The 26,204-nt window shown below is 35.3% G+C and overlaps 2 pseudogenes across 2 annotated transcripts; one reads left to right on the forward strand and one right to left on the reverse strand.

The window, feature by feature from the left end:
- Positions 1 to 12,952: 12,952 nt before the first annotated feature.
- LOC308346835 (ATP synthase subunit O, mitochondrial-like) lies at positions 12,953 to 13,595 on the reverse strand (annotated as a pseudogene). The gene has a single exon. The product of its transcript is annotated as an ATP synthase subunit O, mitochondrial-like (transcript).
- A 3,109-nt stretch (positions 13,596 to 16,704) lies between these two features.
- On the forward strand, positions 16,705 to 17,401 carry LOC308346636 (olfactory receptor 4K13-like; annotated as a pseudogene). Its single transcript has one exon. The product of its transcript is annotated as an olfactory receptor 4K13-like (transcript).
- The last annotated feature ends 8,803 nt before the right edge of the window (positions 17,402 to 26,204 follow it).

Consider the following 26,204-nt stretch of genomic DNA (forward strand, 5'->3'; position numbering starts at 1 on the left):
GACACATTACAACTCTCTGGCACTTTCTAAAAGACATGCCTACCCTATATCCAGTAATTCCACTCAAAGTATATGTCTAAGACAAGTGAGTGATTATGCCCATAGGAAATATACAAGAATGACTATAGCTTCTCTGGAGATAATACATGAACCCCACTAATAAATATGTTATTTTCTTACGTGTCTAAGCTAGAAATGTATGAAGTAATCAATGGATGAAATAATCAACTCAGAGATGACAGCAACAATAAAGTAGTTTTAGATATTGCTAACCAAGGTGTTCACTGAAATTCTAACACAATTAGACAAAATAGTTGGTTGGATAGGCCATTCGTTGACTTCATAAACACTGGAAGTTCAATGTGAGAAGGAAGAAATTAGTTATTGTTTAAAAAAGAAGAGATGAATTAAAGAAAGACAAATTGCTTTCACTTTAATCATGAGGTATTCTGGCACAAATGCAATAGCAACTGAGCTCACAAATCCAAGAGGAACTAATTATAGAGGAAAATTAGAAAGGTATCAGAGAGAGTGACTCTTAGGAATCAGTTATTTCCAAGTAAATGTCATTCTTCTCTTCACCTTTATTCAGATAATAGGGTTAATGAAAGAGATTTTTATGATCATCATTTATAAGAAATTTCTTATCATAAAGTGAAATATAATACAATGAAATTTATCTCTTAAGTTTCTAAATTCTTGTTACTTGGACTTTTTTGAAAATTCAAAGTTATCTACATTTTAAAGAGACACTCAGTTTGTATGTCTTTTCATGGAAACACGGTTATATTGTTTGGCCAGTAATACCTTCTTTCTGTCTCTTTTTGATGGTGAAAAACTACATACTAATCAGAGATTCTGAATAATATAGCTTGCCAAATATATGGCTTTTAATTGCTGAGGGAATTAATTTATAAGATGCAAGATTTTCCCAGGGTTATTAATTGACAAATTCCTCATGTCTTCTGTGGTTTCAAAATAAGAGAGAGTTCTCTTCATTAAGCCATCAGAAAGGATAAATATCCAATTTTTCATCAACATGGACAGAACTGGAGGAGATTATGCTAAGTGAAATAACTCAAGTAAAGAAAGTCAATTATCATATAGTTTCATTTATTTATGGGATATAAGAAATAGCATGGAGAACATCAGGAGAAGGAAGGGGAAAATGAAGGAGGGAGTAATCAGAGGGGGAGACGAACCATGAAAGACTATGGACTTCGGGAAACTAACTGAGGGTTTTAGAGGGGAGGGTGTGTGGGGATGGGTTAACCTGGTGTTGGATATTAAGGAGGGTGGGTCTTGCATGGAGCACTGAGTGTTATTCACAAACAGTACATCATGGAACACTACATCAAAAACTAATGATGTACTGTATGGTGACTAACATAATATAAAAACAAAACAAAAAACAAAAAACTGGGACATACAAAAAGAACATGGAAGAAAGTGGGGGCAAGTGAAAAACTCCTGAGTTTCAGTGACTTTCAGTCATAACTCCCAAAGCAAGAAAAAAGTATAGAGAAGAAAAGTAAAGATATTTTTATGCTTATGTTTTATTAAATAATTTTTAAAATTTCAAATTTCAAATGTAAAACATGTTTAACAAAGAATATTTGTGATAAATCAAGAAATACAGAATAATATGACCAAGTATATATAACTATACCACCCAAAATAAAGCACCAAAACACTTAGATGTGTGTGATCTTGAGCTATATTTAACTGAAATTAAACTCTTTTTCACATGTTCAACTATTATTTATATATTTTCTTACACATTTTGTGTTTTACCTTGACTTGTTCTTTTTTAATTTTTTTAAATTAAAAAAAATTTTTAAGATTATTTATTTGACAGAGAGAGAAATCACAAGTAGGCAGAAGTAGGCAGAGAAGCAGGCAGATAGAGGGAGAAGCAGGCTTCCCACCGAGCAGAGAGCCAGATGTGGGGCTTGATCCCAAAACCCTGGGATCACAACCCGAGCCGAAGGCAGAGGCCCAACCCACCGAGCCATCCAGGCGCCCCCCCTTGACTTGTTTTTATATAGGGTTCTTCAAATTTTCCATATCAACTTATAAGAATTTGTTATTAAGGACTTATTTTTATACTTAGATATTTTTCTCCAATTCAGCTTCTACCTCTTAGAATTTTGAATACATTTTTGAGGTAATAGAGAGCTTCCTTATCTTCACTGAATAAAATCTATTAACTTCAGGGCACCTGAGTGACTCAGTGGGTTAAGCCTCTGCCTTTGACTCGGGTCATGATCTCAGGGTCCTGGGATTGAGCCCTGCATCCATCTGGCTTTCTGCTCAGCGGGGAGTCTGCTTCCCCTTCTCTCTCTGCCTGCTGCTCTCTGCCTGCTTGTGATTTCTCTCTGTCAAATAAATAAAATCTTTAAAAAAAATCTATTAAATTTAACTTCTGTGATTTCTGCCTTTGTTGTGATCCTAAGCCAATATTATAAACTACAACAAAGCATATATTTGCTTATATATTTCTATCTTTTATTGCTTGAACTGTTATGAATATAAAGTATTAAATTCATTTTTAAGACTGTGTAACTCACCAGACTATTTATTCCTAAATAACTGCAACTTTATCCTAAATAGAATATTTTTTATATAAAACTCTTATACTAAAGAATCCAGTTTCTTACATCTACTTATTATTCTATGTTCTTAGGAAGGTAAAGAATCATTTTATTGCTCTCCTTTCTAACACATTTTGTGTGTGTGTGTGTGTGTGTGTGTGTGTGTGTGTATCGGGCCATTTTATTTATTTGTTTATTTATATTAACATATAATATATTATTTACTTTAGGGATACAGGTTTGTGAATCATCAGTCTTACACAATTCAGAGCACTCACAGTAGCACATACCCTCCTCAGTGTCCATAACCCAGCCACCCTATCCTTCCCCCACCACCCCCCAGCAACCCTCAGTTTTTTTCTTGAGATTAAGAGTCTCTTATGGTTTATCTCCTTCCCCGGTTTAATATCAATAGATTTGTCTCCCTCATTGCTCTTCTTTTCAAGAATTTTCCTGGGAATTTTCAGAGGACCCTTTGGAGAGGCTGGTGGGAAAAGACAGCAGAAGACATTGTCCTACCTTTCTTGGTGAAGTTGCTTTGTCACAGACATAGAATTTCCAATTCTGGCTACCTGTAATAGATTGCCAAATCCATAATATCAACCTGAATGCTGCTGCAACTCTAAATGTTTTATAAGTAGGTGATAAACCAGAATAGCCTGTTACTATCACAAGTTTCAAGTTATTTACAGATTCTTTCGTAAGTTCCTTTACAGCTATATGTAACATAAATGATTTTCTGATTTGAAGTCCCTAGCTAAATACCAACTATATTTTGGGGAGCATTGATTATTTATCTAGAATCTAATTCAAACTTATTAAATTTTACAGAACCTGACTTATAAAAATTAGAAACTACATTAACCCTAGAAACTAACAGACCAGAGGTAAGCACTCTTGATACTTCAATGAATATATGTTTCTCTGAGATTTCTCTGAAATTTGTATATAGGTGCATATTTTTCATAAAATGTGATAATAATCTATTTAAAATATAATGACATTTTGAAATTTAATAACATATCTTACACATTTTTCCATATGAGCACATATAGATTTCCATTTTAAGCCATTCTATTAATGACAGGCTTTGGAGGAGCTTTCCAAATATTACTTATTCAAGCCAATAGTACAATAAGCATTTGACCATTTCCCTGTGAAAACTTTTACTATAAATCACAGAATTGAGGGTTCTTTTTTTAAATGTTGCAAAGTGAAATCAAAATATAATGCCATGCCACAATTTTTTGTTTCTCATGTTGTTAATTTTAGCCATTCTGGCAGGTGTGAGGTGATATCTCACTGTAATTTTGATATGTACTTCCCTAAAGATGAATGAAGTGGAGAAAAGGGAACCCTCCTACACTGCTGGTAGGAATGCAAGCTGGTGCAGCCACTCTGGAAAACGGTATGGAGGATCCTCAAAAAGTTAAAAATAGACCTACCATAGGATCCAGTGATTGCATTACAAGGTATTTACCCAAAGGATACAAAAATTTGAATTCAAAGGCATACATGACCCCAATGTTTATACCAGTATTATCAACAATAGCCAGTCATGGATAGCCCAAATGTCCACTGACTGATGAACAGATAAAGAGGAAATGGTGTATGTATGCAATGGAATATTACTCAGCCCCCCAAAAGAATGAAATATTGCCATTTGCAATGACATTGAGGGAACCAGAGAGTATTATGCAAAGTAAAATAAGTCACTCAGAAAAATACAAATACCATATGATTTTGCTTGTATGTGGAATTTAATGAATGAAACAGATGAACACAGTGCATGGGGGAGGAAGAGGCCAACAGGAAACAGACAACTATAGAGAAAATACTGAGGGTTACTGGAGGGGAGTTGAAGGGGGTGATGGGTTAGATGGGGCATGGATATTAAGGACAGCACTTGTGATGGGCACTGGATGTGGTATATAAGTGATGAATCACTAAATTATATACCTAAAACTAATATTACACTGTATATTAACTAACTGGAATTTAAGTAAACACCTGAAAAAAAAAACAATGCCAAATTTCCTTCAAAAAATATTGTACCAAATGGCTATCAGACACATGAAAAAATGTTCATCATCACTAGCCATCAGGGAGATTCAAATCAAAACCACATTGAGATACCACCTTACACCAGTTAGAATGGCCAAAATTAGCAAGACAGGAAACAACGTGTGTTGGAGAGGATGTGGAGAAAGGGGAACCCTCTTACACTGTTGGTGGGAATGCAAGTTGGTGCAGCCACATTGGAGAACAGTGTGGAGATCCCTCAAGAAATTAAAAATAGAGCTTCCCTATGACCCTGCAATTGCAGTACTGGGTATTTACCCCAAAGCTACAGATGTAGTGAAAAGAAGGACCATCTGTACCGCAATGTTTATAGCAGCCATGGCAACGGTCGCCAAACTGTGGAAAGAACCAAGATGCCCCTCAGCGGATGAATGGATAAGGAAGATGTGGTCCATATACACTATGGAGTATTATGCCTCCATCAGAAAGGATGCATACCCAACTTTTGTAGCAACATGGACGGGACTGGAAGAGATTATGCTGAGTGAAATAAGTCAAGCAGAGAGAGTCAATTATCATATGGTTTCACTTATTTGCGGAGCATAACAAATAACATGGAGGACATGGGGAGATGGAGAGGAGAAGGGAGTTGAGGGAAATTGGAAGGGGAGGTGAACCATGAGAGACTATGGACTCTGAAAAACAATCTGAGGGTTTTGAAGGGGGGGGTGGGAGGTTGGGGGAGCCAGGTGGTGGGTATTAAGGAGGGCATGTATTGCATGGAGCACTGGGTGTGGTGCAAAAACAATGAATACTGTTACACTGAAAAGAAATAAAAAATATGTATCTATTGTACCAAAATACAAAAAGTAGTATCTAACAATTCTTAAACTTCCATTTTTACCCAAATTAAATTTACTGTTTTAATGTGATGAATAAAATTATATATTTTGTTATTCTTACTTATATTTCCTTAGTTATCAAGAGGGTTGAATATTTTTTAATTTAAATTCAATTAATTAACCAATATTATTTGTTTCAGGGGTACAGGTCTCTGAGCCATCAGTTTTATATAATAACCAGTGCTCATTAGAACACACACCCTCCCCAATGCCCATCACCCAATTACCCCATCCCATCATCCCCATCCCTCCAACAACCCTCAGTTTGTTTCCCAAGATTAGGAGTCTCTTATAGTTTGTCTCTATCTCTGGTTTTGTCCTGTTTCATTTTTTTTCTCTCTTCCCCTATGATCCTATACCTTGTTTTTTTTAAATTCCACATATCAGTGAGATCATACAATAATTGTCTTTCCCTGATTGACTTATTTCGTTTAGCATAATACTCTCTAGTTCCACCCATGTTTTTGCAAATGGCAAGATTTCATTTGTTTTGATGTCTGAGTAATATTCCATTGTATATGTATATCACATCTTTATCCATTCACCTGTCAAATGGACATTGGGCTCTTTCCTTAGTTTGGCTACTATGGACATTGCTGTTATAAACATTAGGGTGCAGGTGCCCCTTCAGATCACTACATTTGTATCCTTGGGGTATATACACCGTAGTACAATTGCTGGGTTGCAGGGTAGCTCTATTTTTAACTTTTTGAGGAAACCTCCATACTGTTTTCCAGAGTGGCTGCACCAGCTTGCCACCAACAGTGTAGGAGGGTTCCCTTTTCTCCACATCCTTGCCAACACCTGTCATTTCTTAACTTGTTAATTTTAGCCACTCTGACTGGTGTAAGTTGGTATCTCATTGTGGTGTCGATTTGTATTTCCCTGATTTGAAGTGATGTTGAGCACTTTTTAATGTATGTGTTGGCCATGTGGATGTCTTCTTTGGAGAAATGTCTGTTCATGTCTTCTGCCCATTTCTTGACTGGATTATTTGTTATCTGGGTATTGAGTTTGATAAGTTCTTTAAAGATTTTGGATACTAGTCTATTATTTGATATGTTGTTTGCAAATATCTTCTCCCATTCTGTACGTTGCCTTTTACTTTTGTTGGCTGTTTTGTTTGCTGTGCAAAGCTTTTTATCTTGATGAAGTCCCAATAGTTCATTTTGCTTTTGTTTTCCTTGTCTTTGGAGACATTTAAGCAAGAAATTGTTGTGGCCAAGGTTGAAGAAGTTGTTGCCTGTGTTCTCCTCAAGGATTTTGGTGGATTCCTGTCACATTAAGGTCTTTCATCCATTTTGAGTCTATTTTTGTGTATGCTGTAGGAAATAGTCCAGTCTCATTCTTCTGCATATGGCTGTCCAATTTTTCCAACAGAGTTTGTTAAAGAGACTGTCTTTTTTCCATCAGATATTCTTTCCTGCTTTGTTGAAGATTAGGTGACTATAGAGTTGAGGGTCTATTCTGGGTTCTCTACTCTGTTCCATTGATCTATGTGTCTATTTTTGTACCTGTACCATATTGTTTTGATGATTACAGCTTTGTAATAGACCTTGAAGTCAGAAATTGTGATGCCACCAGCTGGTTTTCTTTTTCAACATTCCTTTGGCTATTCAGGGTCTTCTTTGGTTCCATACAAATTTTAGGGTTCTTTGTTCCAATACTGTGAAAAACGTTGATGGTATTTTGATATGGGTTGCACTGAATGTGTAGATTGCCTGAGGTAGCATAGACATTTAACAATATTTGTTCTTCTAATCCATCAGCATGGAACATTTTTCCATTTCTTCTTGTCTTCCTCAATTTCTTTCTTCAGTATTCTATAATTTTCTGAAAATAGATCCTTTGCCTCTTTGATTAGGTTTATTCCTAGGTATCTTATGGTTTGGGGTGAAATTGTAAATGCAATTGATTCCTTAATTTTTCTTTTTTCTCATTGTTGCTGTATAGAAATGCAACTGCTTTATGTGGACTGATTTCATATCCTGCCACTTTACTAATTCTTATCTGAGTTCTAGCAATTTTGGGGTGGAGACTTTTGGGTTTTCCACACAAAGTATCATGCCATCTGCAAATACTGACAGTGTGACTTATTTTTTGCTGATTCAAATGCCTTTTATTTCTTTTTGTTATCTAACTGCTGAGCCTAGGACTTCTAGTACTATGTTGAACAGCAGTACTGATAGTGGACATCCCTGCCATGTTCCTAACCTTATGGGAAAAGCTCTCAGTTCTTCCCCATTTAGAATGATATTTGCTGTGGGTTTTTCATAGATGGCTTTTATGATAGTCACATATGTACCCTTTTTACCTACACTGTGAAGAGTTTTAATCAAGAGAGGATGCTGTGCTTTGTCAAATGATTTTTCTGCATCTATTGAGAGGAACATATGATTGTCTGTTCTTTTGTTAATGTAGTGTATCAAATTGATTGATTTGTGGATGTTGAACCAAACTTGTAGCCCAAAAATAAATCCCTCTTGGTTGTAGTGAATAATCCTTTTAAGGTACTGTTGGATACTATTGGCTAGCATTTTCTTGGGGATTTTGGCATCCATGTTCATCAGGGATATTGGTCTGTAATTATCCTTTTTGGTGGGGTCTTTGCCTGGTTTTGGGTTCAAGCTAATGCTGGCCTCGTAAAGAGAGTTTGGAAGTTTTCTTCCCATTTCTATTTTTTAAAACAGCTTCAGAAAAATAGGTATTAGTTCTTCATTAAATGTTTGGTAGAATTCCCCTGGGAAGTCATCTGACCCTGAGCTCTCGTTTCTTGGGAGATTTTTGATTAGTGCTTCAATTTCCTTTGTGGTTATGGGTTTGTTCAGGTTTTGTATTCCTTCCTGGTTCAGTTTTGGTAGTCTATACATCTCTAGGAATGCATCCATTTCTTCCAGATTGTCTAATTTTTTGGCATATAGTTGCTCATAATATGTTCTTATAATTGTTTGTATTTCTTCAGTGTTGGTTGTGATCTCTCCTCTTTCATTCATGATTTTATTTATTCGGGTCCTTTCTCTCTCTCTCTCTCTCTTTTTTTTTTTTTTTGGTAAGTCTGGCCAGTGGTTTACCAATCTTATAAATTATTTCAAAGAACCAGCTTCTAGTTTCCTTGATCTGTTCTACTGTTCTTTTGGTTTCTATTCACCGATTTCTGCTCTAATGTTTATTATTTCTCTTCTCCTATTGGGATTAGGCTTCATTTGTTATTCTTTCTCTAGCTCCTTTGCATATAGGATTAGGTTGTGTATTTGAGAACTTTCTTGTTTCTTGAGAAAGGCTTGCATTGCTATATACTTCCTTTTTAGGACCACCTTTGATGCATCCCAAAGATTTTGGAACAGTTGTGTTTTCATTTTCATTTGTTTCCATGAATTTTTTAAATTCTTCTTTAATTCTTCTTTAATTTCCTGGTTGACTCATTACCCTCTTTACCCTCCACATAGTTTAGTTCCTTCCAACATTGTTCTTGTGTTTGAGTTCCAGTTTCAAAGCACTGTGGTTCAAAAATATGCAGGGAATGATCCCAATCTTTTGGTACCAGCTGACACCAGATTTGTGACCCATGATGTGATCTATACTGGAGAATGTTTCATGTGTACTTGAGAAGAATGTGTATTCTGTTGTTTTGGGATAGAATATTCTGAATGTATGTGTGAAATCCATCTGGTCCAGTGTGTCATTCAAAGTCCTTATTTCCTTCTTAATCTCCTGCTTAAATGATCTGTGCTTTGCAGTGAGGGGGTGTTAAAGTCCCCTACTATTGTATTATTGACAATATGCTTCTTTGATTTTGTTATTAGCTGGCTTACATAACTGGCTGTTCCCATGTTAAGGGCATAAATATACACAATTGTTAGATCTTCTTGTTCGATATACCTTTTAAGTATGATATAGGGTCCCTTCTCATCTTATTACATTCTTTGCTTTGAAATAGAATTTGTTCACTCCAGCTTTCTTTTGATGTCCATTAGTGTGATAAATGGTTTCCACCACCTCACTTTAAATCTCAAGGTGTCTTTGGGTCTAAAATGAGTCTTCTGCAGATAGCATGTTGATGGGTCTTGCTTTTTTATCCAATCTGATACCCTGTGTCTTTTGATTGGGGCATTTGGCCATTTATATGCAGGATATCCTTTGAGAGACATGAATTTAATGCCATTGTATTGCCTGTAAATGGACTGCTACTGTATATTGTCTCTGTTTCTTTCTGGTCTATTACTTTTGGGCTCTCTCTTGGCTTAGAGGACCTCTCTCAATATTTCTTATAGGGCTACTTTGTTGATCGCAAATTCTTTTAATATCTCTTTGTCCTGGAAGCTTTTTATCACTTCTTCTATTTTCAATGACATCTTATCTAGATAAAGTATTCTTGGTTGCATATTTTTCTCATTTAGCACACAAGGGCTGATTACTTTTGTGCTTAAAGATATTTGTAGTTTTCTCTGTGAATTGCCAATCCAAATGATTTCCCCACTTTTCCATGGTTTCGTTAACCTTTTCCTACTAATCAGAGATAAGAGCGTTTTGATTCATTTGTTGAAAATATATTCTTATCTTATCTCTTACTTTATGTTCACTCTTTATTTTCTCACTTTCAGAAACTCAACTCTGAGTCTTTCTCCATGGATTCTAATTTTTACATATCAAAAATGTTTTATCAGCAGCATGATGTTGAAACATTTACCTGGGTTTGCTTTTTTACTCATTTTGTTGTTTTATTTTTACAGAGCTAAATCTTTTACACCTCTTTAGTTTATTTTCAAATGAAAACTGAGCCTGGAAATCTGATCTCTTCATCCCTGATTGTGAATTAGTTGCCCCATTATCATTTACTGAATATTTTCCTTACTGACCCCAAATTCTATTTCTGTTACATATGTCACAGTTATATATGAATTCATACATAAGTCTGGAAAATACTTTCTATTATATTTTTCTTTTTCTCCCTCTGTTGGCTCCTCATTCTTTTAAATGCTATAACTCTAAATATTGTAGAGTAAGTAGTTCATGAAGGTAAACACCACTATGTCACATGGTAGAGTCACAAGTCAAAAAGGCAGAATTTAATAGGAAAGCTCATAAGTAAAACATTGGCAAGGTTCTTCTCTTCTTTCATCATTTCATGGAAAAGCACACAGCAGCTGAGTCACTGCTACATGCAGGCTTTTACTATGTCCTGGGAAGGTGATCTCACAGGTTCCCCAGTCTACCTTTGAATCAGGCAAAACTGACAACAAACTCAGAAGAAAATATTAAAATGTCAAACCTTAGAAGTTAAGCAATATGAGTTTTAAAGTTATCTTTTTAGGAGAATATGATAAAGCCAGCTGCTAGCATTTACTGATATTGTAGAATTCTGGTATCAGGAAGAGCCTCTTTTCTAAAGAAGGACCACCAGCACCCATTAAATATTTCGGTGCAACCATCCTGGCTCAAACAGTGAACAGTTCTGCTTGTCTCTCCACAAATGTGTTTTACTGTTATTTGTGGCTGTCATCAGCAAGTAGAACTTTTCTGATATTTTCAGTTAAACTGGTTTATTTTTAGGTTCCTGGGCCAACATCAAACTCTTTTGTTCTATGGTTTTATAGGAGGTCTTGCTATATTATAGTATAAATTCTCTAGCTTTGTTTGTCAAAATTGCTTTGGCTCATCTTGGCCTTTTGCATTTCCATATACATTTTAGAATAAACTTGTCAATCTCAGAAATTCACCTTGGATTCACATAGGGAATATGCTGAATATTACCAGAATTTAAAGATAATTACAAAATTGTGATCTATGAATGTAATATATCTCTCTACTTATTAGATGTTTATTTTATTGCCAAGGGTTGCCTGGGTGGCTCAATTGGTTGAGTGTCTGACTCTTGATCTCAGCTCGGGTCTGGATCTCAGGGTTGAGAGTTCAAGCCCCTCATTTGGCTGGCTCCACAGAGGGCATGGAGCTTACTTAAAAAATATTTTTATATTAAATAAAGACATTACATTCTGGGGTGCCTGGGTGGCTATTTCAGTTAAGTATCTGACTTTTTTTTTTTAATTTCTTTTCAGCATAACAGTATTCATTGTTTTTGCACCACACCCAGTGCTCCATGAAATGTGTACCCTCCTTAATACCCACCACCTGGCTCTTAATCCACGTCAGGTCCTGATTTCAGGGTGGGGTTCAAGCCCTGCATTGAGCTCCACTCCATGCTGGATGTGGAGCCTAATTAAAAAAAAAATAGAAATGAAAAAAATAAATAAGAGGTTGTTTATTTTTCAACATTTAAACATTTTTTGTTGTTTACTTATATCTTTAATATCACTAATTAGGTATTTCCTAATATTGAACCATTTTTGCTTCCTTCAATAAGAAATAGTGGTTAGAAAAAGAGCTAACAAAAAAAGATTTGTGAGGAAGTGGCTGGATAAACTTGTACGACCCTTTTATGTGATTTTGATATTATTAGATTAGTTGAAAATGACCTAGTAATTCTACTTATAGGAATATAATCTTGAAAAAGTCTTTCACATGTAAATAAACATGTACATTACATTAATTGTACCATTTTTTAAAAGTTGAGTATATTTCACACTAATATTACCTTAGTTTCAGGCGTACAACCTAGTCATTGCACATCTATACATTATGCTATGATCACCTCAAGTGTAGCTACCATCTGTCACCATGCAACCCTATTACAATATCATTGACTATAGGCCTTGTACTGTACCTTTTATTCTCCCATGACTTATTCATTCCATAACTGGAATCCTATGTCTCCCACTCCCCTTCACCCACTTTGCTCACCCTCCCACCCCACCTCTCTGGCAACCATCAATGTATTCTTTGATATGTGGAATCTAAAAAAACCAAACAAATGAATAAAAAACAAAAAGCAGAATGAGATCTACAAATACAGAAACAAACTGATGTTTGCACCATTTTTATAGTAGCAACTCTTTAGTAAAAATAAAGATTTTATTCACACAATCTTGTTATAATAGAATTTATTCATTTTTATAAGCCACACCCAAAATAGTAAGGGGATAAATAAATTTTACCTATGCCAGTAGTTTTTATTTTAAATTGTGATGCAAAAAGATATAAATACATATATTTCTTAATTATGAATAATAGTATGCCATATTAATTATGCTGTTCTTATACTTCTCTAAATTCTTAAAACATTTCAAAATATTTTAAAACTACATTATGTCTATTTCCATGAATGAGATCTTCGGTCAGATATAAACTCCTTCATTTTTTTTCATATTTTTTTCATTTTTTCAGATCCCACATTTTTCTTAAGTCTCAGAAATTTCGTTCTGTTATTACTATCTCTTTGTAGATATCTGTCCTATCTTCTTTTTCTTTTTTTCTGTTCAGGAAGCATTTTATTGTTGTCTAAGTTTAGGAATTTTCACTGACAGAAAATCAACACTTTCAGAAAACCTCCCGCATGGCCCTGCTCAGCTTCTGGATCTTGGTTTTCACAGTCATTTCAGTGTATCTCTCTCCAGTAGGGACAATCATTCCACCCATGATTGACAGATCAGTCTTAACTTCCAATTTCAAGACTTGGCCTTTACTTAGGAAGCTCTTCAGGACCGTTTTTAATTAAGTAAGAGTGGCTTCATCTAAAGGAGATGTGGTGGTCACTGTGCATGGTACTTCTCCCCAGTGGATGCTCATCATGTTGGAAAAGGCTGAAATGACTCCAGGGGTTTTGTCCTAGTGACCATTCTCAGCAAGCACATTGATCAGGTTGGATGTGAGAGAAGAGAACCTCTCTTTTGTGCTCATGTCATTTAGGCTTTTCACTTTCATGGAACGCTTTATATAGGGATTCATAATGGAAGCAGCCATTTTGGGTTCCTTCAAGATTTGTGCTACTCTCAACAATTATTTCTCTACTTGTTCCAGTTTATTTAGTTTAGATGCAGCAGAATAAAAGAGCAGTGGCACAGTGACCTTCAATATCATATACCTGAACATGTGGCTACATATGCTTGGAAAATGTCCTGACCACAGTTGTACTAAAGCATTGCACTTGCTGGCACAAGCTGGACTCTGCTGGGACAGCCATCTTCTCCAGGGTGGGGGTGGTTAAGTCAAACCCAAGTTAGAGAGAGAGATGCAAGGGCCCCTGTTCTACCTTCTTGATACTTTGCTTCAAAATTTTTGGCTGGTTTGAGGAGACTATAGCATGACAAATCAAGTCTGAGTAATAGTCCTCAAAAGCTCTGGGCCTAAATGGTTTTATGAGCCAGGCTCTTTCCAACTTTCAAATAATAGCTGTATAGTAGCCACGCCATGTGAACATATTATTCTGTATTAACTTCCAGCTGGGGCTGGGGCTCCCAAGTGTGGCTGGTTCTCAAACAAGCAGTAGGGAACTTACTAGAAATACAAGCTCTCCACCCCACCCCAGACCCACAGAGTCAGAAATTCTGGGGCCAAGGCTCAGCACTCTGTATTCTAACAAGCTCTCCTGGCTAAATGAAGACTGAGGACCCCTGGGGCGAAGGGACCATCTCTACTCCCTGGATTTCTCATCAATCCTTATCTGGGTATGATCGATTCTAATTCTTCCCCATAAATCTGTGTGTACAGTTCTTCGTGTTTACATTGAGTACCTTCTTCTTCATCAAAAAGAATGTTCAGTCCATTTATTTGCAATTTCTTAGGTTCATAATTTGAATAGCAGGAGCCCCATCAAGTGATTTATTTTATTTTTTAATTACCAAACTAATAGATCCTTGTTATCAAAAATGGAAGAGGCATACAAGCATAAATAAGAAAGTTACAATTACCCATAATTCTACCTCCCAAATATAATCTATGTCATCATTTTGGTATGCACACTTCCAGACCATTTTCCTATGCACAGAGACATTTCTTTCGCTCACCAAAAAAAGAATCAACTTGTATAAACTGCACTATAACTTGCCTTTTTTATTTCATAATATATCATTTAAAATTTTCCTTGTTAATCAATAAACTTTCATTCGCTTTCTCAAAAAAAAAAAATTCTGGCTAGCATCATTCACGTTTAGACCACATGGGTCTACCTTAGTCATCTAGAAGCACATGGATCTATTCCCTACAGATGCTCCTTTGTTTATCAGAACTCTATAACCATACTCTCTTGCAAATAATATGGAAGTTATACCAAATCCATTAGGATGTTTAGCCACTTGACAAGGAAGGTAACTTAACCAAGGCAGTAGGAAGCTAGCAGCAAGCATTTATTTGTGCCATACTCAGGTTAGGGTTCCTATACCTTCCTATCTACTAACTTCATATAGGCTTGGAGGTTAAGTCAGAGCCTATGGGAGAACACCCAAACATCTGAGCCATTTCTCCACCTTATGGAAAAAGGTGAGAAGCCATCTCAATTTGGCCAACCATAGACTCAACTGTCTAAAACTCATAGTGTTTATTATTGATGCTCATCTGACTTTCAGCAGCCACTACAGAACTGACTCCTAGATTGTCCATATTCTATATTCCATCTACTTAATTTCATTTTTCTTGGTCCTGCTTTTTAGTTAGAAAACCATTTAGCCTCTCCTTCAATGATATGCTCCTTACTCTAATGCAGCATAGAAATAGATTTCAAGATGAAACCTCTTCTTTGCCCACGGATGACTGATAAATCTACACCTTATCCTCTAAAAAGGGGGCAAGAAATTTCTAAATTCTTTCACCAACTCAGATACCACTTTTCTCAAGATTAGTGCAGATATGAGTTAGGTATTGCTGGCTTCAATTTTGTTCAAATGTCTCCATTTTGGGCCTAAATCCCTCATAACCTTTGCTAAGATTTTTTCTTTTTAATATTTGGCAATAACTTTTCTTAATTTTTATTTATTTTTTTAATTTCTTTTCAGTGTTCCAGAATTCATTGCTTATGCACCACATCCAGTGTCCCATGCAATACGTGCCCTCTATTATACCCACCACCAGGCTCACCCAACCTCCCAATCCCCTCACCTCCAAAACCTTCAGTTCCTTTCTCAGAGTCCACAGTCCCTCATGGTTCATCTCCCCCTCCAATTTCCCCCACCTCACTTCTCTTCTCCATCTCCCCATGTCCTCCGTGTTATTCGTTATGCTCCACAAATAAGCGAAACCATATGATAATTGACCCTCTCTGCTTGACTTTTTTTACTTAGCATAATCTCTTCTAGTCCCGTCCATGTTGATACAAAAGTTGGTTATTCATCCTTTCTGATGGAGACATAATACTTCATAGTATATATGGACCATATCTTCTTTATCCATTCGTCTGTTGAAGGGCATCTTGGTTCTTTCCAGAGTTTGGCGACTGTGGCCATTACTGCTATGAACACTGGGGTACAGATGGCCCTTCTTTTCACTACATCTGTATCTTTGGAGTAAATACCCAGTAATGCAATTGCAGGGTCATAGGGTAGCTCTGTATTTAATTTCCTAAGGAATATCCACACTGTTTTCCAAAGTGGTTGCACCAACTTGCATTCCTTTTTTCAAAAATTTTTGGACTCAATATTGTTCAACACTTTCAATTCTTTTCGCACATTTCAGTGGATTTTAAGAATAAAGTTAACTGAATATGTATTTCCTCTCTCAACTTCAATTCACAGGCTTTATTCTATTTTAGTTTAGTTTTGTTTTGTGTTAGGTAACATATGCCAACAGTCCAACAAATGGAGAAACAAAATCAATTCCATGGTGTCTTGAGTTTATTTTCCTGGGAGTCACAGAGTTTCATGAGTTACAGATTTATTTTTTCTTTTCAATTATCTAAATAGGGACTGAACTAGTTAAACTCATTATCTTTGGGGTAAAATTGGACTCTCACTTAAACTCTCCCATGTACTTCTTATGGTCCAAACTCTCCTTTATTGATATGTCCCTGTCCTCCTTTGCTACTCCTAAAATGATCTGTGACCTAATTACTGATTATAAGACTATTTTTAAACAATTTTTTAAAGATTTATTTATTTATTTATTTATTTGACAGACAGAGATTACAAGTAGGCGGAGAGGCAGGCAGAGAGAGGAGGAAGCAGGCTCCCTGTGGAGCGGAGAGCCCGATGTGGGGCTTGATCCCAGGACCCTGGGATCATGACCTGAGCCAAAGGCAGAAGCTTTAAACCACTGAGCCATCCAGGTGCCCAGGCTATCTTTTAAGAAGGTTGCTGGTCCAGATGTTCTTCCTTCACCTTTTAAGTGGAAGTGAGATGATGTTGCTTGTAGCCATGGCAACTGATAGATTCACTGCCATATGTAAATCCCTCCATTACAAAACTATCATGAGCCACCATGTTTGCATCAGACTTTTACTTGTGTCCGGACCACTGGTTTTGTGCAAACTATGAGCCAAAATCTGTTCACAGTAACTTTACTATTATGTGGCCCCAATGTTGTGAATAGGTGTGTGTGTGTGTGTGTGTGTGTGTGTGTGATCTGCCTCAAGTCATCAGACTTGCCTGTATCAATACTTACATCTTGGAGCTATTAGTCATTGCATTCAGTGGACCACTGACTTTAATGTATTTTATCATTCTGTTCATCTCTTATAACATCATTCTGATTACTGTCCAGGATCACTCCTCCAGTGGGTCTTCCAAAGCTCTGTCCACTCTTTCAGCCCACATTACTTCTGTGGTACTGTTCTTTGGACCTTGCATCTTTATTTACATATGACCATTCAGCAGGGTTTCTATAAGTAAGAACCTCTCCATGAATTACACATTTTTCACTCCCCTTTAAAATAGAATCATCTACACATTCAGGAATAAAGACATGAAAGCAGTAAGAAAAATAAAAACCAAGCAAGTGAGTTCCAGAACAACCTTTTTTTTTTTTTTTTTTGTGGTGAGCAGCAAAACAAAGTTTTACTGAGCAATAGTCAAGTGATAGTACAAAGCTCCTGAAGAGGGACGGGATCTGAGATGGTTGCCTGTAGAACGACCTTTTAATTGAAACATTATAATCATCAAAAGTATCATCATCATTATTGACATCATCATCCAAAAATACTGAGGTGTATGATTTTTTATTAACCATAAGTCACATTTGGGATATCAAACATCTGGAATTATGCATCTAAATATAAACCATTCCAATATAATCACATTCATATATATTGTAATTTTCAGTTCCTTATCAACTAAGTGAGATTCTGAGTAAGTATTCACTGAGTTCTAACCACGGATCTGGCACTTCACATGTGTTTTCTCTTAACCTTACAGCAATAAAAATAGAGCATATTATTAACATATTCTAAGTAGAAAACTGAGCATTATAAAATTTAATGAACTTGCCACAGAAACTTTAAGTACTAGACCAAGAATCGGATCCTATCTCTAACTTCAAAATCTATGCATTTGCAACAGATTTTCTCTCTAAATATTAAGAACATACATATATTTTTTTCTTGTGCCTTCCTTTACATGTTCCCAATAAATAACTCTTTCCAACAAGAGGAAAAAACAATTTCCCATTGATCTGAATATAAAGACTCACTAGCATTTCCAGTCTTCTAATACCACTGATTTAACAGAAGAACTTATTAAGACAGCTGAAAAGACTGATCCCAATTATCAAGGTATACAAGGATTTGTGTTATTCAATAGGGTAGGGAAGATCATGTATGAGACTAAAGTGATTGTGATGCCTCGTAATATTTCCACACCAAGTAAACAAGCAAATGAAAATGTCTCCCATAGTGGTGATATCAATTTACATTTCCACCAACAGTGCACAAGCATAATATTGTATGGAGACAAATGGTGACTACATGTATCTTGATGAACTCTGACTAATATATAGAACAGCTAGATCAGTATATTGTACACCTGAAACTAATATAACCAATATAACTAAAACTAATATAACTAATATAAATAATGCTTATATTTCATATTTTATATATATTTCATGTATTAAGTAAGTGAGAAGGACACAAGTCAATACCATTTTAAATTTGGTTCACTCCAACAAGTGAAGAATCACCATTATCAGAGATACAGACGAAGACCAAAGAATTAAGTAACTGGCAGTAAAAGAAGACAATGATGGATAACTGAGTCTCATGACTCATTAGTAGGAAAATGATGATTATAGTAACTAAGAATATTTTCCACCTGAATTGTGTATTATGGTAAAATTGTGTATTTACGGTATTTATTAAGAAATTTCAAATTTATTTTTTTCTTTTATCTGTCCTCACCAAGATGCTGGTGATTAACTTTACCATTTAGTCTCTAGACTACAGAAAATTCCTGCAGGATTATAACTAAACTAGAGGAAATCCCAACACTAATCTAAGATGGATATAGTAATCTATGAGAATGTTTAGCTTTCCTTTTGGAGAAAAAAAGGGAGAATGTCTTAATTTTTATGCAGGATAGATGAGTCTTAAGGCTGAAGCAACTGTCATTGGTTGGAAGTTTAAATAAAAGTGGATGATGTGCATGGATGCTGAGCAACCAAATGGGAAGATGATTCTGAATATTTCTTTTTCTACTTTCAGCCCCACATTAGCTTTTCTACAGTCTTCTATCTATAGGAGATAGCTACAGGTCTGAAAATTACATTTCCTAAACTCTCTTATCAGGTCCTATTAGTGGAAGACACTAACACGATACTGGACAACAGGAAGAAAGGAGAATATATTCCTCTGCTTTGGGCTCAGGCAGTAGCAGTATTGTGCAACTGTGGACTCCAGAAATACTTTGGGGGGCTCAGCAACATCAGTAAGGTTGAAGGGTCTAAGGATCCTAAAGCTTCATCAAGTGCATGAGCTCTTATCTTCTTACTCAGTAATAGGATAGAGGTTCCAGAATCACTAATGGTAACACTGATCTGGCAGCATTTATAGTTTCTGGATAATGCCGCTCCCTTTTTTGCTCATCCAGCCTTCAAGGTGGTAGTTGCTGTTTATATTTACCCTCAGTAATATAATTTTATCCTTTCTGCTCCTCATTTCTGAGCTGCAAAATTTTATTTTCAACTTTCTACTGAACTCATTCACTGGGTATCTTGAAGACATCTCAAGTCCAATATGTAAAAACTAAATTAGTTACCTACCATCTCAAATTTTTATTCTTCCTGCACTCCCTATTTGAACTAATAAGATATTGACCAGATTAATAGTCCAATGTAGAAGTCAAAATTTACATTATATTATATATAATATATTATATACAGTAATATATTATATATTATATATTAATATATGTGTGTATGCATACATGAATACATATCTATATGTGTATGTATATAATATACATACATATATACACATATACACATATATGTGTATATGTGTATATGTGTGTGTGTGTGTGTGTATTTAATGGTGTCACGCATTCTCCTGAGCTTTGTTATTTTTTCTCATTTTCTATTGCAATATCTGTTCTCGAGATTGCATCATTGCTACAGATATATCTTCAAGTTCCCTGGTTCTTTCTTCTAATGGCTCACATCAACTAAGGAACTCCTCTGGTGACTTCCATGTTTGAGTTATTGTACTTTGCAACCATAGACTCTCCATTTTAAAAAATAATTTCTATCTTTTTTTATACACTCTACTCGATTAGATATTGTCATACTTTCCTCTACTTCTCTAGGCATGCTCTCCTTTAGTTCTCAGAATATAATTATAGTATCTACTTTGAAGTTTTTGTCTGCTAAGTTCAACATTTGAGTCTCCACCAAAGCAATTTCTATTGACCTTTTATTTCATGTATGGTGCATAATTTTGTGTTTCTTCAAATGTCTCATTAGTTTTGATTAAAACTGGATATTTTTTACAATGTATTGTAGAGACTCCAGTAACTGATCCTTCTCCTTTCCAATGTTGATGCTCTTGTAATCATTTGGTTGGTTGGTTGTTTAATTTCTGGACTCAATGAACTCAGAAGTTTATTGCCCCTGCAGTGTGTTACCCCTAATGTTCCTGCTCAGATACTTTTTCCTTGTTCCAATCTTGCAGTTTGGCTACCATTTGGACATCATAAGTCACTTATCAGTCAATGGTTTTGCTTAAATCTCCTAGGCCAGTTATAACTTTATCCTGTAGTAGTAGACATGTGGCTTAGAAGTTGCTATCACAGTTCAAGGAATTTACATTTGTGCCCCACGTTTAATCAGGAACTAATAGTTGGATGCTCCTTCTCCAGTATTTTGAGAGAGGTATACAGACTTGGGTGCTGATACTCTCTTCCAGACTGACATAAATTTGTGTAAGGTTTTTTTTTTTTTTTTTTTTTTTTTTTTCAAGTTTGGATCCCTAGGAGTCACCGTTGGTTTTGGTGTTGCATTTTTTTTAAATTTAATTTTATTTTTTTCAGTGTTTCAGTGTTTTCAGTGTTTCAGTGTTCCAATATTCAGTGTTTATGCATCACACCCAGTGCTCCATGCAATACATGCCCTCCTTAACACCCACCACCAGGCTCTCCAAACCCCCCACCCTCCTCCCCTTCAAAACCCTCAGTTTGTTTCTCAGAGTCCATAGTCTCTCATGGTTCGTCTTCCCCTCTGATTTCCCCCAACTCACTTTTCCTCTCCTTCACCAATGGTGTTGCTTATTTTTCACACAATATTTGGGTAGAGGTTGTGCTTCATCTTGTGCCATCATTTGTACACCCTCTGTTACCAAATTTTCACAATTCTACCTGACAATTTGGTCTGAACCTCTTTTTCATTATCCTCCAGGGCATTAGGTCAGATTTTCATCATTTCTTTCTTTTTTTTAAGAATTTATCTATTTATTTTTAAAAGATTTTTATTTATTTATTTATTTGAGAGAGAGAGAGAGAGAGAGAGAGAGAGAGCAACAGAGAGCAAGAGCTGGGGAGAGATGAAGAAGCAGGCTTCCCAAGCAGGGAGCCTGACATGGGGATCAATCCCATTACCCTGGGATCATGACTTGAGCAAAAGGCAGATGCTTAACTAACTGAGCCACTCCAGTGCCCTAGACTTTTATCATTTCTTACTTAGATTATTTGAATAATGCAGGAATGACTTCACAGCTCTACTGCCATAGCCCTGTGAAAACTCAATTCTTTTCAGTCTCTATTTTTACTATTTCAAGAGCCCTTCAGTAATTATAGTATACCAACTACTTTGATTGATACTTAAGACCCTTCAAAGTTCTTATTCTAACCTAAATTTCCATCCTTATCAAAAATTCACCCTTCTTCTCCACCCAAGCTATCACATACTTCAAACTTACTAGCTATTTTCTGTTCACACAATATATCAAAATACTCTATGCTTCCATTCCTCCTACATGTAATTATCTCTGCCTAGAATTTTCTTCTTGCTTCTCTCTGCAGCCAATCAATGCCTATCATTAAATACAAAGTTGCCTCTTTGGGGAAAGTTAGCCGCTTTCAGGAGAAATTTGCAAACTCCATAAAACACAGTTTGCCTTAACTGCATACCTGTATCATCACACTTGGCAATGTGTTATTTGGGGTCAGTATTGAATAGTAAGATTCTGAGATCCTTGAGAATAGGTTCCTGACATACAAAATGGGCCCAAGGAAGTTTGAGACTTGCTGAGTTCAATACCTATTACAAGGCCTCATTTTAGTTACTTGAGAGCCAGTAGTAAAAAGTTTCCTTATATCTTAGAGCAATATCTGCACTGTAAGAACTTATGCTGATATTAAACCAGTTTAAATAGAACACCAGAATATTCTTTAGAGGAAATGAAAGGACAGTATATTAAAACCTAGAGAGTTAAGAGATATTAGAGAACAGAAAGTAAATTCACTCAATAAATTAGCTAAAAGTAAGAATGAAGGGTCAATGCTAAATACAATCTGTGCCACCAAAGAATATAGAGTAACATAATAGAAACTGGGAATATTAAACATCTGAGGACAGAAAAGGAATACTTGAGTAATCACAAAATTTTACCCTGGTCAATACTCTAGGGTAAATACTGAATCAAAAGTAAAGAACAATGACTGTGGAAAGTTGGGACCTGTATTAATTGGGTCAAATCTGTTGTTGTACCAAAAGAGAAGACTGAATTAAACAGTCATTAAAAGTTATTTAAACCCATTGTCCCAAAGGAGGGTGAATACATTTTAAGCTGTCTGTAAGCCAATTGATCAAGGGTAGGTTAAAAATGAGAACATCTATTTATGTATATTTTAAATTTAAAAAATAAGTAGGCATTACCTATTTAATAGTCAGATTATTTTTGGTACTCTAAATTAATCTATACAATACCTGGTCACCTTACATATGACACTTAAAGTATGTTAACCAAGAGACGGATTTAAAGCAGTTCCTTTTGCAGTTATTTGCTTTGAACACATTGCTATGTATCATAGCTTAAGTGTGCCAAAATTGGAAGAAGGGGATACTTAAAGATTATTTTATCTTATTTTAACTTAATTCACCCTCCAAAACTTTGTAAGGAGCTTAAAAAGATTTGTACCAATAAACTCTGCATTGAAGATAATTCTAATTTATTAAAATTCACATAAACAATTATTAAATTGTAGAGCTGACAATTCTACCCCTAATATGAACTCTTTGTCAGCTAAATCACAAAGTAAAAGAACAAGCAATCAGAACTGACAACAAACTGGCTAAAACACTCTGAATTATTAAGATATATTATTTTACAATATGGATTTAATTCAATTATTATTCACAATGAACTTGACAATCTATACTGTACCTTGGTATATTAGCTAGTGATCACAATAAGCAAAAATTTTTAAAAGTAAAAATAAAAGACATAAAATTGGGGTACATGGGTGTCTCGATAGGCTGAGTGTCCAGCTCTTGATTTCAGCTCAGGTCATGGTGTCAGGGTCATGAGTTCAAACTCTGGGTCAGACACCAGGCTCACCATGGAGTCAGCCTGAGATTCCCTCCTTCTCCCTTTGTCCCTCTCCTGACTCACACTCATTCACTCTCTCTCTCTTTATCTCTCTCTCTCTCAATCTCCTTCTAAAATAAATATCTTTAAAAATTAAAAAAAATTGTAATATTAATACTCACCAGCTAATAAATGGTTTAAATTTTTCACTAAATGTAATAAAGTGTTCTTGAATGTTTTTGACTAATACAAAAAGGGTAAAAGCCACAATCTACTGAGAAAATAATTCTTTTGGCCACTTAAAAATGGCTTAAATAAGCAATATGGCAATAAATAAAATGCGTATCTTATCAGCAAACAATATCAAAACCTAAAAAGAAAACTATTTCTAATGATTTGCAAGTTTAATTATTTGTGGTAGAATCATATTTGTCTTACGGCAAGGAGTCTTGCATTATACAAAGTATGGATGATTTTAATATCTGTACCTAATATTCTTTCACCAATTCTAATGACTCCTATAATAAATGAAATGCCTATGACAAAAACTACATTAACCTATGAGTTAAGTGGTGAATTTGACTGGAATTAAATAAGAACTTCCATAGAAGTGAGAGTGATATCAACCAATTTGAAAGTTATTTGTGACATCTTTTGTTGGCAAGTTATTGAAATAAACTTGAAGCCTGTGGTGTGAAGTAAACCAAGATCATCATTTATGATTAATTTTAGAAAAGAAATACTTGTGGAACAAGAACTTACTGTAGCATTTTATAGTAAAAGAGACAATGTTTATGAAACTATCTGGGACCATATAGGTATTCTTGAAAAATATCATACATTAAAAATAATAATTATTAATTTTTGGTGACCATAAAACAGTTGTATCATTTCAAATTTTAAATTATTTACCAAAATTTATTTTAACATTCCCTTTTAAAATTTCTACTTCCTTAATAATGTTGTACATAATATATGCTGTCAGTAGTAAATTTATAACATACAGAGATCTATTTTTATGTTAAGGGTGTTATACTCAGAGAAGTCTGAAGATTAATCATTTAAAAATCATCCAGTGTTGTTATAAAGAAGGTAAGAGGATAGCTTGGAGTAACATGAGGGAAAATAAGCATCCATTAATTCAAAGATGTCTACAATTCCTATAGCACAACCAACCAACCAACACTCTCACATCCGTTGTAATCAAGCCAATACTCCAAGAGAACCACAGTGTGCTGCAAGGCTAGAAATTAAGAGTAAACATCTCTCCTGGTCATGCTAGGGCAGCAGCCACTGTGCTCTAACAACTCCCACTGAAATTTGGATTCCCAGAGCTCCAACACATCTGCCTACAAGTGATTCACATCTTTATAAAAGAAGCAGAAGATAGTATATATATTCATATACAGAGCATCACAGAGAGTGCAAAGCAGATTTTTAATTTTGATTAACCCAGTGAACATATTGTTCTTCATACTTTGCCTTTAGAACTGGTAAGTGGAAACATCATAGAGAGCTAATTTGTTAGAGGTTTAATTTACTGAAAACAGTATTTTAATTATTTTTCTGTTGGCTGGAAGGAAAAGGCTGTGAATTTTGGGACATCAACATCCTCTCTCATGGTTGTCTGGGTGGCACAATCAGTTAAGCATCTGCCTTCAGCTCAGGTCATGATTCCAGAGTCTGGGATCTAGCCCCATGTCAGGCTCCCTGCTCAGGAGGGAGTCTGCTTCTCCCTCCCTCTCTGCCACCCTCCATTTACGTATATCCTCTCTCTCTCTCTCTCTCAAATAATAAAATCTCTTTAAAAAAATCCTCTCTCACTGGGAGATCACATACTGTAACACGATGATGTAGAACCAAGAATTTTTATACAAATTTAAAGGATATATGCTCTCAACATGATACTGACGAGTAAAACATGACAGGAGATCGTCAGTGATTAAAAATGATGACTTAAATTAAGAAAAGCAAGTTGTGAGAATCCTGGTAACTCACACTAGCATTGAAAACAGTGTAATAGCTAGAAACTCAACTTTTAAATTTTTTTAACACAATATCAGTACTTTTCGTTTCATCATTTCAGGTGGTGACAGGACATGTAAATAAGCACATCATAATGAATGCTGGAGAAGGAGCAGGTGAGGGAGAATTAATGACCAGAGCTGAATAGGCAGAATCTCTCTGCCTAAAACTGACCATTACACCATAAATACAAATTTAAAAAAACATCACTGAAATATATATTGAAATCAGGTGAATTTCATAACATATGAGTTATAGTTGAGTAAAACTGAAACTACTATATATTTTTTGCTTTTATTCTTAAGTTTTAAGTGTCATTAATATATTAGTTTAGTATTTTTCAATAGTATGTATACTATCCAGCTACTTGTGTTCAAATTTATTGTATTATGAGACAATCAACGACATACTGCATATCCAATACAACTAAGTTTCTAAATTTCTTAATGTCCCCTATTTGGATTATATTTTTGACAGCCTTATGCATTTGGAAACTACTCTCTTTTTGTTAAAAGTTTTTCTTGATATTTCCTACTATTTAGAATACTCATATGAGTTTCCTGAATTATTCCGTTTCCTTCCTTTCCCTGCATATGAACATCTTGGAAGGACTTCTCCCTCTCGCCTAATACTGCATCTCTTTAGGGTAGTCCTGTGTCTAAGACCTGGGAAATTTACTTCTTTATGGGCATCTAGATTTTTCATTTGCTAATGAAGATGTGGGGAATAAATGATTTCAAAGTTCCTTCCTAGTCAAATATATAATTATTCTACCTTCAGTTTCCTCCAAAGTACATCATAAATTGAATAAAATAATTACAATAAAAT

This window comes from Martes martes (assembly GCF_963455335.1).
Source record: "Martes martes genome assembly, chromosome: 7".
In the NCBI taxonomy this organism is placed as follows: domain Eukaryota; kingdom Metazoa; phylum Chordata; class Mammalia; order Carnivora; family Mustelidae; genus Martes; species Martes martes.